A 14,575-nucleotide genomic window follows, 5' to 3' on the forward strand; every position below is an offset into this window, starting at 1 on the left:
GTCCCTGTGGCTAAAGAAACAGTTTCCTCTATCCAGCAAGGAACAAGTTTTGGATATTTTGTTGGGTGCAGTCCGTCAGATTTGACAGTGCATGTTTTGGTACATTTTCCTAACACTCCATGACTTTTTGGCGAAAGAAGCGGTTTCCTCCAGTCTGGAACAACTTTAAGCAAGTTTATTGGGTGCTGTCTGTGAGAGTTCTCATTGGTTCCTGATGACCATTCGACTGAAGAAATGGTTTCTTATATCCATGGAAAGATTTTTTGGGAAATTTTATTGGTGGCTGTCTCTAAAATTTGACATTTTCGCTTCACTACTATGGTTCATGCATTGTATTGTAAAGATTGATGGGGAATTATAAACCATTGTGGGATATGAACTGGACTCCCTCAGGACAAGCCTATGTTGAAGTCCTAACCTCGTTAGATCTATCTATCATTGTCGGTGCCTCGCCTGATCACTCAGAGTTCATGGTGGCATGATGGATACAGTATGCAAGCAAACATTTGGTTCTTGTATGATGGTGAATGAATAAATTAGGTTGATAGGAGAAAACTATTATTTTTCCTGTTGGTTTCTATTTTGATAGAAATGCAGTATTCACTGAAATTCATAGAAATGAAATTGCATCATGTACAGAAAAAGGTATATTTATTTGCAGAATCGTAATATATTCCACTTGCTCTTTTAAAAGAAAAGCCCCCCCCCCCCAACAAAAAACCCCTAGCCAATGAACATGTTTTAATGATATGAATTTAATGATAAAAAAATGATTTGTAATACTAAATATTGTTTTCTCTCCTCCCAATTATAAAACATAAACAGAACATTGTGCTCTTAGAAACACCCATAGTAAGCGTTATGTAAAAATTTAAACTTTGTAGTGTCAGTCATGGATATTTAATGTTGAAAGGATGTGAAATGATTGAAAATGGGCAGATACAGGGAGCATTTCATGACAAGTTTTGTTAGTGATTATCATTAATTGGCTCTTAGCTAATCAGATGCAGGGAATTGGTGAATTGAAAAATCAGGGACGAACAATCTTCATGAAATGCTTCCCTGGATGGATAGTACAGGGAGGTATGGGAAGAAAGCACAATCAGTGGAGAAGGGGGGAGGGGGAGATGGTTGTAAGGAAGGGGGCAGATTAAAGAAAATAAGGTGGTTGTTTTGTTCAAGGGTGACTGCAAAGGAGATTAATAGATTCTTCTGGCAAGGAAGAGGGAAAGGGAGTAGTTGGGAAAGAGGAGGGGGAGGATTTCTTTTTGTGAATGAAGTTCTCCATAAAAACATCAATTGTTGCCCTACCCCAAGAACATAATCAAGTTGATGCATTGTCTTTCATACTATTGGCTACTCAAAATATTAACAAAGCATTTTCATTATGGAAAGTTGTATACCATGCACAACAGTATCCAGTCCGCTTCTTTGTGCACCAAAAAATAGGTCTCAAGGTAATGTCACATATTGTGCGATTTTGTCAAGAAGACCCTCAGCTCAGACAAGGCTGCTGGTCATTTTGTGAGGGTTGGGGTTTGCCCCATCGAATCAAGAAGTCATTAGCTGCTATGGTATCTTGTATACGTGAATGAATCTTCTGGGCTGCTGGTCATTTTTTTTTGGCAGTTTTTTTCTTTGAAAAATTCAATAAAAGTTTTTGGAAATTGAAAATTCATTGCTGTTCAACTGCTTACTCTGTCCCCTGTGAATATCATCTACACACCTTTTCAGCTATTATGAATCCCCCTTTCCCCCATGCTAAATTTGGTTTTGTTCCTTAAACACCCTGGGCGGGCCCCATTGCATGAAATCTACTATTACAGTAATTTTGCCATCCATCCAGTCGCGCAATGACCCCCCCCCCCCAAAAAAAGGGGGAGTTCAGAAATGGTGTATGGGGAAAATTTTAATTTTGCAATATACGTCTTTTTTTTCTTTCTTTGTGGGGTGTCCATGATATACCATTGGATGGCAAAATTGCATTATACACTCATTACACATCTAGGGCATTAGTAAGAATTACAAACACGGTGTACCTTCGAGAGAGTTCTAACATGCCCAAGGTAGAGCCGAGCGAGGGCATTAAGACCATCTCAAAGGTAGCAAGTATGTGTAATTATTTCAAGCAAAATGATGTGTATTATTTGTTTTATGAGATCATAGTGATGTGGATCCTTGTCATTTGATAAGCCATACTCATAATAGTATGATTTTTTTTTGGTATTTTGGGGGGCCACTTTTCACAACCTACTGCCTAAATCTGCAACATTGGACAAGCTTCAACATCGCAGTGAATCGATGAATCTTTTAGGACTCTCGGGAATTTTAATAACGGCGGAACTTCCCCCAAGTTCAATTACCATTTTTTCCTGTTCGCTGAATTATATAACTGGTCATGTGATTGAAATCAGCCAATCATATGATAAGGATCCATATCACTATTTTATATTAAGTTTTTATGCAACAGGGCCCAGGTCCGTTATTCAGAGCGTTGTGTTATCTTAGCAACCCTTTCGTTAGCACGCATGTCATTTTCTCGCCCAGTGAAGTTCTTTATTCTGTGAATAGGTCTTATTAAGTAACCAAAAAATACATTTACCTTAATTTCAGATTACCGGCCAGCTTTTAGGTTGTCTTGGCTGCTGTAAATATGCAGAAGGTAATCATAATGTAGAAGGTTGATGTATATTCAAATTGTTAAATATAGCTTTCCTTTTTTAAAGGAAATTTCTGAGCAGGACTGGATTTTCCTGGTACACTTACTATCTTTTTCGAGTTTTCAGGAGAAATATACAATTGTATTGAATTTTATTAAATTTTCTTTTTATGCCTTCACCGAGTGATTTGTCACTGAATATTTTGGTGATAAAGAAATTTGCTTTTTATTTTCAATGACCCTCATGATTTGTTTCTGCACTGTACAAGCCAAATAACCTTCAATTCGCCAACCCCACGTGCCTTTTATCCAGATTCAGTCTATGTAAAATGTTGCAAAATGGATTGAAATTGATAGCAAACTTTAACAAACGATAGTTTATGATTATAATAAGTACTTCGTTATTCCCTTATTTTTGTATCATCAAATATCTCAACCAAAATGAAAGTAAACCCCAATTTTTTAGGTTCATCATCATCATCCAAAAGATAATTCATGAAGATTAAAATATTTAGTCATTGGTGAATGCCGCAATAACAAAGCACTTTGCAACATTCCAGGTATAATTAAAATTAAAAATATGGGGTACATCGTCGTATTCTATTTCACAAGAGTGAATTTCAGAACATGAACATGATTTCGTTGAAAACGTTTTGAATTTGATACCAATTTAGATTTATTTGAATAGTATTTTTTGACAATGAGCTGTACTGCACTTCGTATTTCTATTTTATGATGAATATACAGAGCAAAGCATATTTCAAATTAGCAATGTTATATAGTTCGTTGTACATTGGATTAAGATCAGTTTTTTATACATTAATCATAGGGTTTGGATCTGAGGATAAATCGGAAGTTTGTTCAATTCCTTTGCAGAAGTTATTATTAAATCAAATTTATCAATGTTTCATCAACATTCATTTCATGAAGTTCACTCTCATCATCTTCTTTATTCATGTGCAAAACAGAACTGCTGAGGAAGGGAGAGAGGGAAGGAGATGTGAGAGAGACAGGGAGAGAGAGAGAGATACTAAAAGAGAGGATGAGACAGTTGGATGGGTGAAAGAGGGACAAAGGTTTTATAAGGAACAGGAACAAGAATAAATACAAGTAGCCAAAAGAAGGTGTAACACGATCATTTACTAATCAATCGTCCTGGGTGTTGTTCCATAAACCTGTTTGTACACTGTAAACACTGTGGTGTTAAAACTGACACCAGTTAGTGTTAATAGAGGACCACACCATGAGGTGTTAAAATTACACCCTCGAGATTGAACATAACACCATAGTGTGTAAATGCAACAGCCAAAGGTGTTTTAATAACACCTATAGGTGTTAAACTAACAATTTAATACCGATGTAAAATAACTAGTGTGGTCCCCTATGTACGCCGGTTAACACCACAGTTTTTTGCTGTGTAAGTTACGGACGACTGGAACACATTTTTAGGTGCTAAGTCAGCTGATTCAGATATATCATTTTAGCACAACAAAGGGTCACCAGTTTCGTAACTTACAAAAGGCTGTGTGCAACAACATTCCAGACAAAAAAAATAACGAATTTGAAAATTTAGCGCAAATATTTTTTTACAGGAACTTGTAGGTCCTACTAATTCGAATTACAAAGTGTAGAAAATAGACATGTCTTATAAGGTTGCGGAAGATACCAGCAATTAAATACATAAAACATGTAAAATGAAACAATTTTACTTCTCAAATTCTATGCATTATTTTTTTGTAATATTTTTGTTGGTCAAATTATAGCTTACCAGGTGATAATTCAAATTTTAATTGGCAAAACGCAATTTTGCGCTTTTATGCTCATGGAGTAGAGACGGTAAAAAAATTAAAAAGTTGTCTGCGTTTTTCATAATTGTTCTAACAGATTGGGAGAAGAATCAAACTGGCAATAAAGGTCGTTTTTTAGTAACGGTAGCAAATATTAAATCTAATGAGACCCTAAAACCCCCAAAACAAAAACAAAGAGATTTGGTCTAAAAAAGTAAAATTTTAAACTCCTAAAACTTTACAAAAGATGCATTTACCTTTTGTTTAAAAAAAATATTCTGCATTTTACCCCCTTTTTTTCTTGCGTATCGACGCCTTCTCAAATTGCCGCCTATAAGTTACTTCTCTAGGACTTAATTTTTGTCTTTAAAGAATGATGTACTCGTATTTTGCCTATAAAGCAGATTTTAACTAACAGGGCTGCAAAATTATGCGATCAGAGCTGTACAAAACATTACCACTTAAAGGAGAATAAAACGCTTGTATATAACTCGTAGAAAATCAAAGAATAAGATCAATGAAAGTTTGAGAACAATATTGGCAAAGCAATACGAAAGTTATGGGTATTTGAATGTCGAATTCACTTCTTCTATGGAGATCCTCCAATTGGCAATGCAACCAAGATTTGTGATGTCACAGGACAAATCTCCCTTTCGTACACTGACAATATAACCCAAATTAATAATGAAGAGGAATTAAGATATTTCATTAAATACAATACAAAAGAAATAGTGAATTGGTGATGTACTTGTGCGAATACCTCTTTTGTGAAAAATAAGCCAAAAAATACTAATGCGTCATAACTTCCTTAATTTACACCAAATTTGGATTAAGTTTTAAGCGTTGTGCCAGTTTAATTTTCCTATTTCCATGTAATTGATATTATTTTGCTTGAGGAGTTGCGGACTTGACGGGAAGTTTTCCGTTGTGTAACGTAAAGGTCGTCGATCCCGGGCCGGCTAAAGACCAACTGGATCCTTGATAACCCCTAAATGATGTAACTGCTTCGGATGAACTTTCAAACCAAGGTACATGTATCAACATGCTATAGAAGTTCGTCGATCAAAGCCCACCATCCACATTCTACTCCTAATAATATAGTAGGGGAGCAATAGGACTTTTGATGAAACGAAAGAGGTGCAAGTATCCGAATTTCGGAACACAAAGGAACTCCGTATTTACCACATCAAACGTCTGAAAGTGCATCTCTGCTACATGGCATCCACTTTGATCACTATCAGATAATATGTATTTCCTCAACACACCATTGGAGCTACAATAGAGAGTATCAAGCCGCCTTTAGGTTTACAATATTTTCAATTAAAATTGAGATGGAAAAACTTGTATTTTTAAAGGTCAAGTCCATCCAAGAAAAATGTTGATTTGAATAAAAAGAGAAAAATCAAACTAACATAGCAATGAAAATTTCATCAAAATCGGATGTAAAATAAGAAAGTTATGGCATTTTGAAGTTTCGCTTATTTTTCACAAAACAGTGATAACTCAGTGACACGCAAATGAGTCAGTCGATGATTTCTATCACTCACTATTTCTTTTGTTTGAATTATACAATATTTCATTTTAAAAAAATATTTGACAATTTGATTAGGACCAACTTGACGGGACCATATAGTATTAAACCATGCTCATTCCACATGTTCAGGGAGGAATTAATCGTTGTTTCTCTTGACAATGAGGAAAAAAATTGAATATTTCATATAATAAAATACAGAAGTATCAGTGAGTGGATGACTTCATCAGTCTCCTCATTTGCATACCGTTCAGGATGTGCATAACTGTTTTGTGAAAATAAGCGAAAATCAAAAATGTCATATCTTTCTTATTTTACATCCTATTTTGATGACATTTTCAGGGTTATGCTTGTTGAATTGTTCTCTTTTTATTCAAGTAAACTTTTTGTTGGGATGGACTTGTCCTTAAAGCAAAAAATTACATTTTCTTGATTTTGATTTTATTTCTCTTTTTATTACACTCTTATCGTTTTGTTTATGATAAAACTCATTATAAACTGATGTTTTTATCTTTCCGACAAACTATCCACATAGCATGAGAAAATCTGTAAAAGAGAGTAATATATATTTCCGGTAGAGAGTTTTTATACCCACAATTTATGGCAAATTATTTTTTCTTTAACTAATTCCTTTAAAAAAAATCAATATAAAATCGGGCGCTCCTTTTATGCCTTGTGGGCGTCCCCGCCTGTAGGGACTAAATGTAGAAGAGATGCGATGTCTGACATTTACGTTTGGTAACCGCGGTTTTTCCACATATAGGGGAAGGCGGGGTAAGTTGTGACAGTTTTTGCTCTTTGCATGTTAGAAATGATATGATTAATAATCTTGTTGAAATAAGTACCTTGCCTTAAAATTTCATTCTTCTGAAATATTTTCCACCTATATATAACTTTCTACCTCACACTGAAAGTCATCGTGACCTTTCAAAAAAACGATGTCAAATGGCTCAACTTGCCCCATATATGGGGTAAGTTTTAGCCACCTTCTGGGGTAGGTTGAGCCACAAAACTATGTACAAAATGTATTGGGGAGAACCAGCATGTCAATTTTTTGTTTTAAGTCTTTCACTTGCTAATTCTCTATAATAGTAACATCCTGTAAAAGGAAAAGAGCAGTCATGTAAATTTGCTCCTTTCAGCCTGCATTTCAATCAATTTTTATGGTTTGTTTGTTTTTTAAGATACATTACCATAGGAATTACCAATGCTCAACTTGCCCCATGCTGTTTGGCTCAACTTACCCCAGTCTGAACTTAGTGCGATAATTTTGTATCCACACATTTATTATGCATCCATCATATAAAAGACAATGACAAGAATGAAGATCCATACCTGGACTAATAATGTTGTTATCATGTCTTTATTATATTTAAAGACGTGTGTGTTTATAAAGCATTATATATTTCACACTCTTTTTTACTTTTTTGGCTGAAATTCATATTTTTCCCTCTAAAAAATACTTTTTGTTTTGGAAACAATGTGGTGGGGTTAGGGGTTATTCTATGGGTCATCAATACATGACACCACCACAATGTCGTGACTCATTCATTATTGGCCTGGGGCTGGTGGCTCAACTTGCCCCTATGCTCAACTTACCCCGCCTTCCCCTACTGTCCAAATATTCAGATACTGATACCTAGTATAGTTCGTTTGATAAAAAAGTCACTATGATGCCTGATTATAAAACTGGGTCCTGTCAGTTGGGAAATTTGATTGGCCAGTCAACAATGACGTCAGACCTCATCTCACCGAAAGATAACCACATCACATCCGGATGCCTTCTCATTCTCCTATATTCTTCCGACCCGCCATATCACCTCCTGATGAAAGCTTCCCAAGTTCATCGCTGACCAGACTGCATGCACGATTGGTGGTTCCACTTCCAATTGTGGGTCAGGATCGAAGGAGTGGAAGTCTTGGCCGACACCAGTTAATTCTTGCGCCGATGTATATAAAAAGAAAAGAAAAGCGAAACCATGTTATGTAATTATGTTCCGTTTCTCTTCTAAATTTATATTATCCAACAAAACAACAGACCATGTAGGGCCCATTCTTCTAAGGTAAAAGGGATCTGCAGCCAACCACAATCAAAGTTTCAATGACAGTTACAATAATACCAAAGCAAACAAGATTTGGATTTCTGGTAACCAATTAAAGTTGATTCCTATTGATGCATATCATGCGGATATCTGTTGATATTTCTGTTTTATGAAAAAATATTTATGTTTCGCAATTGTATAATTCATAAAAGATTATTTTTCAACTTGCTGAACGAGATTTTTCCAAAAGGTTCCAGATCTCAATCCTACACTGATGTCAGTCTTTAATCAGAACATTTTCATAAATGACATAAAATAACCGCAGAATCCTTAAAAAGCTACAAAAATTCCATGTTTTATATCTGTACAATACAGTGTGTCCCACAAAAAACAAAACCAAGATTCATCGATGATTTATCAAATCCTTAATCACAAATAAAATAGACAAATGGCCTATAATTGCAAAGCTTATTATCTCCTCTTTTATCTTAATTTACTTAGATTATTTCTCATTTACGCATGAGTGAGCAAAAACGATTTGTGATTAAGGTACACCAGATATTAAACTTTTTAGGCATATGATTTTCTTTTTGAAATTCAGATACCCCAGCCAAATGAGTTTTTGGTATCCTTTCTTCAAATTGTTTTTGCTCACTCATGCGTGAATGAGGAATAATCTAAATTATTTCAAATGAAAAAGGAGATTCTAAGCTTTACATTGGTAGGTCATTTGTCTATTGTATTTGTGATCATCGCTAAATCTCGGTTTCGTTTTTGTGGGACGCTCTGTACATACATTTTCTCTTGCTAGTGATATGCCGGACACCGGGGGGGGGGGGGGGCACTTCTATTCACGAGTGGATACCATGCGCGAACATGGGGTCTTAAAAAACACCCTAAACACGTCATTTCCATATTCTGAAAATGCACCCCTTAACAAGTATTGGCGTGTGAAACCCTACCCTTAACAAGTCTTGGAAACAAAACGATACTCTTGGCAAATATTCCCTGAAATAAACCCCTAAACAAGTACAGGAATGTTTTATTGTTACGGGTCCTTCGGTCGTCGGCTTTACCTTATTTGGTTTAGTACGACCCCACATTCTACACCTCGCGCAAATCGGACTCTCAACACGTCGTGTTTGGGCAAAAAGGACATCCTTTATAAAACATTTAATTTTGTTTTATCATCCCAGCAAATTCGACCCTAAACACGTAATTTTCCTAGCGAAATAGATACCCTTTTTTCATTATTTTTGTGTTTTTGACACCCTTATCACGTTACGTACGTAACGTGCCCTATCGTGAAAAAGACATCCTTTTTACGTGTTTTTTTTTGGTCGCGCATGGTATCCACTCGTCAATGTAAGTGCCCCCCCCCCCGGGGCCGGACATTGCAAACCTAACACGTCTTGTTATTTTTTGTCAAACTATGTCTTTTGTCAATGTCTGTGATTTGTAATAGGTCCATGGTTAATGCAATCTTTGGGGGAAATCTCACAAGAAAGATAAAAACTTCTCCAAATTTGGTTGTGGCACATACAGCCTCGTTGTCTTTATGAGACAAAGGGAAGTGGCGGACTCACTCAAAATATATTTCCTTTGATATGATAATGATATCTTTTCGGAAGTGAAACTAGTATCGTTCTCCTTATAATGAAATTGTGCATTCATTGTAAGAGGATTATTAATCAAGGAGTGTGTTTCATAAGTAGGTTTAATATAACATTGCCAATGTGGGAAGCCTGTGATTTTATTTGCCCTTTTGCCATCGTGATGACAGTTTGCTACGATGGTAAAGTTACCAGAAAGGTTGGTCGAGTAAAAAGAAGTCATGTTGAAATAAATCGTGATTTCAGTTATGAATGGGGCCTAATATCTTAGCGATATGGATGTGTCGATCCTGGCCTGGTGGGGGGAGAATGTGGGAAAATTTCCCCCAATAATTTTGACAACTATAAATGTTTACAAAATGCAATGTAAATGTACGTTTTAAAGAGCATGGGAAAGCATTAGCCACTGCTGTAGAACCATTAAACCTGACATTAAAATACAATCAAACATAATTATAAACTTATTATTTTGTGAAAATTCTGTTATATAATTTAGTGCGCAAAGTGCGCCTAAAATTTGGACGATTTCTCGCTTTTGCCCCTCCCGTCATCCAAAACATGGATCGACGTCCCCAACCATATCATTGAGTCTATTTAACCTTAAAAGGTATTTTCATGGTGATATCGACTATAGAAATGATGATTTACGTATGAATCATGAGATAAATAATCGACTAGAAATACTGTAAAATGTGTTTTCATGTGGACACAATATGGATACAAGTGAAGTCATTTTGTTTTTCCTACCATATAAACTCTGTGTACTTTGGTCAAACCTATACAAAATAGAGATATGAGCCCCCATCCGCCCCCAAAATTGAGGGGGTGGTTGGAGCATAATTTCTGAAAGCTGCTATAGTGTGCGAAAATGTCAACCTTTGACATACACATATCTGATTTTGTGATATAGGTTTGAACTTCATATTAAAAAAATATATCATATTCCATCCCTTCCATCCCATTTTCTTGGTACATGTGTGTATATACAGTGCGTATCAAAAAAAGTTTACACTTTGAAAAAGCCCTGGGAATTGAAAAATATACAACATGTGGGTAATTTTTTCATATACAATCTTGGGTTTGGGTCTCATCTATCCAATGAAAGTAAAAGTTTTGACAGAATGTTACGCTTGAGTGAGTAATGTCCATTTTTGTAAAGCTCGCAGAAATCTGTTTGCGCAGAAATGCTCATTTTCATACTGTGTCAAGGGGAAAGGGTGAAATCAAACTTACCCTGCGAAAAATTTCTCTTACATTTCCCTTGCACTTTTAGTCACTTGAAATAAAACGGATACACTCAAGCATTTTGCAACAATTTTGCCACCCAAATTGAAATTTCAACACTTAGTAAGCACAACCTTTACCCTATTTGTGCCAGCTGGATCTGAGGGCATAACTGAATCTGAACAAAAGTTTATATCAGACATCTCCAGCATTTTTTCCCCATTTTTTATCATTTAAAGTGGGTTTACATTTCATTTTTCATTTATACTTGTTTTCCACACTTTTCCCAAGCTTAATAATGATTAAAAAATAAAAATCACGCCAAAGCCATTTCATGTAAATCTGTGTAAGCAAATATCGTCACAATGGCCTCGGTGTGTGGGGCGCAATGCACTCTTTGAAGTATTTTGTGCAAGGAAACAAGTTACAAAAAGGTAAAAGATATCCTCAAATCAATTTTACTAGCTAAATTCCACGTGTTCTTCATGACTAAGGTCTACTTTTATTCGCATAACTATTTCAAAGTTCTGCGCAAATCATTTTTCACTAACTTTTCAAAAATAAGGGCTGTGGTGCTCACTCAAGCGGAAATTTTTCTCGAATATTATAACGTCATTTGCTTAAATGGATCTGTACCAATGCTAAAATGTGGAAAAATCTTCACGATATTACAAATGCATAATTTTACAGGATTTTTTCTAAGTGTAAACTTTTTTTTTGATACGCACTGTATGTAGATGTGTGTGTGTGTATATAATATATATAGATAGACCCGAGTCCCATTTGTGTACCCATGATAAAACACGATAGAAACATATATATATGTATCTCCACATGGTCTATATAGCAATTTATGTTGTCAATGAGAAAGGTATTGAAACTATTCCGTATTGTAGTTCAATGTGATTTTCAATTTTCACCCCTTAGGTGCCACTTAACCTCTGCAATTTTTACCTCTGTCATTTTTACCTCTGTCATTTTCACCTCTGCCATTTTTACCTCTGTCATTTTTACCTCTGCCATTTTTACCTCAGCCATTTTCACCTCTGCCATTTATACCTCTGTCATTTTTACCTCTGTCATTTTTTATGTGTTTTTACCTCTGCCACTATTACCTCTGTCATTTTTACCTATGCTACTTTCACCTTTGCCATTATTTACCTCTGTCATTTTGACCTCAGCCATTCACCTCTGCCATTTTTACTTCTGTCATTTTTACCGCTGCCATTTTACCTGTCATTTCTACCTCTGTCATTTTTACCTCTGTCATTTTACCTCTGTCATTTTTACCTCTGTCATTTTTACCTCTGCCATTTTACCTCTGCCATTTTTACCTCTGCCATTTTTACCTCTGCCATTTTTACCTCTGCCATTTTTATCTCTGTCCATTTTATCTCTGTCATTACCTCTGCCCTTTTACCTTGGATCTAATGAGAAAAGGAAATTCTTTCGATCACAAGAAGCGTCTATTGCATTTTTTTGGGGGGGGCACCAGTTCCTTTACCCTTGACCTTGTACCCTTCTGTACTTTATTCCGCACAATTCTAAGTTCATCATCTCATGAAGATGATCTTATTGTTTTATGGATTTCCTCCTCACAAGTTAAAGTTCGTTTATTTAAACCACAGGTCCATATGGTATAACTGACAAACACTTATGGTTGCCCTTTTGTTGTGATGTTATTGGTACGTGGTGTTGGCAGAAGGCCGTTTACAAACGTCCATCTTTTAGCCATTTTAAACCTTCCAAGCAAACTGTTCAACTCTCGTCTGTTTTGTCTTGCGTTAGTCAGCCTGTATACAGACTTGCTGTACTTCACCAACTTTGTTGGATTGTGTCGTTACTATAAAACCAACAGGTTAAAAATAAGATATTTTACGATTTTTGTGATAAAAGGTTTGTTAGAATTGTTAGAAAATAACCGTATTTCACATGTTTCACTTACCTGGTATTCACCACAGTGCACTTTTCATCTTTCCTCTTGATATAGGCACAATTTCGGGAGAAGAAATCCTGGCTGGTATACAGTTTGAGAACAAATTTCCGGTGTTTAAATTCTGTTGTCGTGTGCCGCTTTGGTCGGACATTTAAAATGCCATTGTTGTTTCCAAAGGCTGTCCTGCTTGCACTCTTTTCGGCAAAATACATCCACATTCACCTGCATGCCTATCAGGCTATCAGCTATTCAAAATGTTCCCGCCATAATTATGTGCGCTCGATCGTTTCGCCCAAGTGCGTAACCATGGGCGTTTGCATGTCGTTTATAGTGATTGCCTGCGTCCACTGGCGTAAATCCCGGGGGGATGGGGGATATATCCCACCCCCCACTTTTCGAGGAGGGGGGGTGGCCTGTACAAACATCCCCCACTTTTTACGGAAGAAATGAAGAAAAAAAATCACAAGAGATAATTGTTTTATTGGTGAAAATTCTTCCTAAAATACCGCTTAACAAATAAAACAACATTATTGAAACATTGAAACATAAAATGCAAATAAAGAGCCAGTTCAACATTTCCAAACGAAATACTTATGTCCTTATTATAACATTGAAGAGAAACCCCGTTTCTTCCAATTCATCAATGTTGGGGTTTTGGGGAAGGGTTTAAGATGGAATGTCAAAAAAAATTGAATGTAATCTCTAACAAAACCATTAAACCATCATGGGGTAAAAAAGATAATAATATCGGAGGGGTATTTGCCATTATGGACATACAGTGGCGTAACTACAGGGGGAGCATGGGGGCACATGCCCCCCCCCCCCAAAAAAAAAAAAAAAGGGAAAGGGGAAAAGTAGAAAAAAGGGAGAAAGGAAGAGAAACGCATGCAGTGGGAAAGACAAAAATATTATTCATTATAATGTTACATGTATATTATAATTATGTTACATTACATAAGAAACATTTTTATCATAACTTTATGAAACATAATTTGCCCAGGGCCTATACGTCTTCATTGTTCCTGGTGCTCGCATTGTCTGTTTAACGAGATAAACAGTGCGTATCAAAAAAAAGTTTACACTTAGAAAAAATCCTGTAAAATTATATATTTCAAATATCCTGAAATCTTTTCCCCATTTTAACATTGGTACAGATCCATTTAAGCAAATGACGATATAACTGTCGAAAAATATTTCCGCTTGAGTGAGCACCACTTACTTTTGAAAAGTTAGTGAAAATGATTTGCGCAGAACTTGGAAACATATAGTTATGAGAATAAAAGTATAGACCTTAATAATGTAGAACACGTGTAATTTAGCTAGTAAAATTGATTTGATGATATCTTTTACCTTTTTTAACTTGCTTCCTTGCACAAAACACTTCGAAGAGTGCATTGCGCCCCACCCCCTCCCCCACACAACGAGACCACCATGACGATATTTGCTTTACACTGAGCTGTGATTTACATGAAATGGTTTAGGCTTCATTTTCATTTTACAATCATTGTCAAGCTTGGGAAAGGTGTGGAGAAACAATTATCAAATGAAAAATTAAATTAAACCAACTTTAAATGATACAAACTTAGTGAAAATGCTAGAGATGTCTGATATAAACTTTTGTTCAGATTCAGTTACGTCCTCAGATCCAGCTGGCACAGGGTAATGGTTGTGCTTACTCAGTGTTGAAATTTCAATTTGGGTGGCAAAATTGTTACAAAATGCTTGAATGTATCCGTTTAATTTCAATCAACTAAAAGTGCAAGGGAAACAATGTTTCGCAGGG

At 35.8% G+C, this 14,575-nt stretch overlaps 1 long non-coding RNA gene across 1 annotated transcript; it reads right to left on the bottom strand.

The window, feature by feature from the left end:
* Positions 1 to 7,593: 7,593 nt before the first annotated feature.
* Positions 7,594 to 13,121, bottom strand: LOC121414737. Its single transcript, XR_005969898.1, has 2 exons — positions 12,802 to 13,121; positions 7,594 to 7,916 (listed from the first exon to the last, which is right to left on the bottom strand). It is a non-coding gene; the product is annotated as an uncharacterized LOC121414737 (long non-coding RNA).
* Positions 13,122 to 14,575: the final 1,454 nt, after the last annotated feature.

This window comes from Lytechinus variegatus, chromosome 5, assembly GCF_018143015.1.
Source record: "Lytechinus variegatus isolate NC3 chromosome 5, Lvar_3.0, whole genome shotgun sequence".
NCBI lineage: Eukaryota > Metazoa > Echinodermata > Echinoidea > Temnopleuroida > Toxopneustidae > Lytechinus > Lytechinus variegatus.